Raw genomic sequence first — 4,426 nt, forward strand, 5'->3', positions numbered from 1 at the left:
TCCCAAATCCGCCCGGATTGCATCTTCAGAATCCGCCCGTCTTCTCCCAAATCCGCCCGGATTGCATTTTCAGAATCCGCCCGGATTCTCTTGAATCCGCCCGGATTCTCTTGAATCCGCCCGGATTCTCTTGAATCCGCCCGGATTCCATCCCCAGAATCCGCCCGTCCCGACCTTAATCCGCCCGGATTCCAGCCCAGCGCATTTTCAACTTCTTCAAGCCTCAAAGAATGACGCCCTTCCTTCAAGAAATACCGGAGTCTCCCTGCTCAAATCTCAAAAGTGTAATTACTAGTTTATCCCTTAGTTAACCCTAATGCATCCACCTAATTTCCACTATAAATACCCCATTTGTAATAATCCTTTGAGACAAGTTTTTAGAGTAGAAAATCCTTCTTTAGATTAGATTAGGAGGAGATTAGAATAGATTACTCTTTAATCTTTCCACAAATTACACATTAATCTCTCCTTAATTATTGTTCAAGTTTATTATTCAAGTTTATTATTGGGTAATTGAAGATTATTAGGTTATTATTGGAAGATTGACAACCTTCCATCAATCATCAAGTTCTTCTTTTATTCTTTGCATTATTATTTTGGAATCCCCATAGGTATAATTCTCTTAATCCTTGTCTCAATTATTGTTAATCTTTCTTACTTGTTCATCATGTTTTACCTTGTTAATATGATTGACAACCTTGTTAACATGCTAAACTTGATAATGAATGAGTAGTCTCTTAGCTAGGATTAGTGGGTAATTAGGGAAAACCAACATGGGATTGATTCATGCTTAATCTAATATGTTCACATGATTAAATTGCTTGCTTGTTGTGATGTCAACTTTATGCACATGTTATGTTTGATGAAATGCTAAGCCTATGAATCCTTGCATTTACCACCATCTCTTATCTACTCAACTTGACTTGTAAGATATAAACCAACTGGAGTCTTGTTAGACCATGCATAGAAGTTGAATAGGAGGAAAGTAAGTCGACTTGTAGGTGTTGTACAATCTAATCGATTCGGCTCCGGGACCCAACCCTTCCTATGAACCGTAAGACATAAACCAACTCGGTTCCTCCACAACATTAATTGCTTGCAACTTTGTAAACATGTTTGTATGATCAACACCATGAATCCCCTATGACCCCATGATATCCTAGCACCTTTAATCATTTGTTTACATCTCTTAGTTCATTGTTTGCTTGTTTATTGCTTTTATTAGATTAGAACACAACTACAAACCCCAACCAAATTGTGACACTAGCATGAATTGAGGTAGATAGACTTAGAACCCAAAGCACACCGTCCCATGGATCGACCTCCACTTACCGCTAACTAGTAGTTTGTTGAGTATTATAAATGTGTTTGATTGGATGTGGCCCGACGACATCACTCACCGATCACGTAGGTGATTATCTTGTAATGGTAACGTAACAATGCACTTTTTATATTGGTAAATTTATAGCCTCACAGCTTTAACGTTGCTTATATAAGAGCTCAATGTTATAGCTCTTCTACTATAACATTGAGACGTGAGGTTTATATTATGCACGACAAAAATAGTTTTTAAATTGTTTTTGGAAAACCGTTTTAAATGTTTTAGTAAAAATATTTGTTTTACAAGGGAGCTTATTTTAATATTGAGTATGGTTTTACTATGAGCTTATAATTAGTAATTTTGATTGAATCAACTTATGAGTTGAGGCATCTTGCTAATTAGGGTTTCTAGTTTCTAAATACTCTAAAAAACCCTAAACTTAATTTATCTTACCTAGGGTTTTCGTGAAAAAGGATTGGCCTTATGAGTCATTTCTTCCTTGATACATGGTTCCCTTTGTACAAGTTAGGGTTTTATGTAAATCTTTATAATATTTGATTAGAGATTTAATATCTCTTTTATATTATTTTGATTTATTCTTTCCTAACTTATAAGATATTAATTTTGCAAAGATAGAAGGAAAAGATTGATTAAATCTTTAAAATAATATTTGATTAAAGATTTGTTATCTCTTTATTATTTGATTTATTCCTTTCTATCTTATAAAAATATTAGGGATGAATAGTGCAGCGTGAACAGTGTAGATACCTCATTTCTGCACCTCCCGCAAGCCACCCGATGATGATTGGGCCGCATGTTTGGTACACGGAACGATTTATGAAAATTCGTAAGTTTATCGTCAAGTGATAGCTCAAACATTTGTGTCTACCTCATAGTTGTCATCTGGGCGTCATTACGATCGTTTTGGCAGTAATTAGAGTACATTTGGAGTCCGGGTCAAAAACCGTCTTCATTTCCTAAAACCGTCAAATCCCGAGTCAAAGCAATGTGCTTGCCTACCTAATGTTAGGATGTCATAAAATGTTGAGATTATATCTCATTTTGAGTCTCATGTCACTTCTTTGGGCTAAACTTAAAGTTTACATTACAAAATGTGCATTTCATTTAGCTAAAATGACAACCCGGCCTTTAGGCCCGTTTTACGAGGTGATAACGACTTTTTTGGGTCAGGCCTATTTTCCAAAAAGTTCTATATCTCTTTCTTAGCTTTTCAGCGCCATCGAAATCACCTTATTCCGAGTCTTGTAGAGAAAGTTATGCCTAAAATACGACAGGCTGTCAAACGCGCTTTCTTGCGCAGGCGGAAATCGCTGGGAAAAGGACGCAGTAACTGTTGCGCCTCTTCCAAGGGACGCAGCACTGCTGCGCCTTTTCTCCAGGCTTTCTTTTTGTCCAAGTTTCCAAGTTTAACCTAAGTCGGTTATTTCCGGATCTTTCTCTCCTTTCCTAAACCCTAATTCCGTGATTAGTATAAATAGGGACCTTCGTTCCTTATATTTCTCACGCGAGTGTCCGCCCTTCTCTTCTCCCTTTGCATTCTAAGACCACACTCTTGCTTTTTGGCGTCTACGTGCTTGAACTTTCGACCACGTAAGCTCGGATCCTTCTGAGTACCAGCCTCGTTTTGCATGACCGACCAATTTTACCAACTTCACCTCAATCAACTTAATCAATTTTGTTCGTTTTCCTCTTGGAGGTCACTTTCATCGTACATTCGAGTCGAGCATCACTAAACGTTAACTTAGTTAATCTCGTTTCGTCAAACATGTAAGTCTGAGGGTGTAAATCCCATCTTTTATTATTGTACATTATTTTTGTAATCATTATTGTAAGGTTTACGTCGAAAATATATTCAAAACCGATTTATAAAACCTTTATTCGAACCCTTTTTAACGGATTAATGGGAGACAGATGTGGAGAAGGAACGCAGCAACTGATGCGCCTCTTCGAAGGGACACAGCACCTGCTGCGCCTCTTCCTGAGGCTGCCGCAGTTCCTGCTTTCCTTCTTCTTCCTTCGTCTTTTGTTCGTTCGTTTATTCTTTGCTTTGTCTTTGTTTGTTCTTATTTCATTAACACGATAATTTTAACATAATAATTTTAACATGTAAATCATTATTTATTTATCATCTTTTTAAATTCCCGACTTAAATCCCTTGTAATTCATATTTGCGGGTTTTCGTCATTAAATCAAATCCGGGTTTTAGAGATTCGATTCATCAATATCAAGTCTCTGAAATTCATATTTTGTATATTTTCATCTGTTAATTATCATCATCGTCATAATCAGTAATTTAGTTTAGCATTGATAACCTAGTTAACCTGTTTAATTTAATTCGTTATTAACCTTGTGATTAATCTTGTAATTAATTCGTTCTAATTAGTTTTATCTCATGTTTTATTGTTTTTATGACCAATTCACATGTAAATAATTCATTAAACCACTTCTATCCGAGTCAAATATTATTATCGATCATTTAAATCACCAATGAACATTAACGATATGCAATTCCGGCTTCACAGCCAGAATTCACCTCGAGAACATGCACGCAGTGAGCACTCACGCCTCTTCCAAAGGACGCAGTCTTTGCTTTGTTCGTTCCGGTTGAATTCTGCCCCTGAACTTCCGTTGTTGCTTTGACATAGTTATTAGTTTACGTATTAATATACTATTAATCGTTTTATCACCTAATAATCTGTTCGTTTATTTATTTTCTCTTTTCTTTTCTCAAACCATCCGTTTTAAATGTATTTTCGACGTAAATAAATTAACCCGTTGTAATTATTGTGATTTTCTTTATTGTATTTCTATTCTATTTTCTATTATTTATTGTTTGTATGCTCTCACATGCAATTAACTTAAATTCCTACCTCGACATTAATGCATGTTAAATTACATGTTCACCGACTTAGTTTAATCTTCACATGCTAGAATCAATTTAATGGATGTTGCATAGCATGCATATAACCTTCAACATATCAAGTATAGACGATTTTCCCTAATCATTAGTAGAGGCCGCTATCGAGGCGGGCGGGATTAGGTGTTCGATCAAAAGAACTTCCTAATACGTACCCTTACCCCTTA

This window comes from Silene latifolia, chromosome 2 (assembly GCF_048544455.1).
Source record: "Silene latifolia isolate original U9 population chromosome 2, ASM4854445v1, whole genome shotgun sequence".
Classification (NCBI taxonomy): Eukaryota; Viridiplantae; Streptophyta; class Magnoliopsida; order Caryophyllales; family Caryophyllaceae; genus Silene; species Silene latifolia.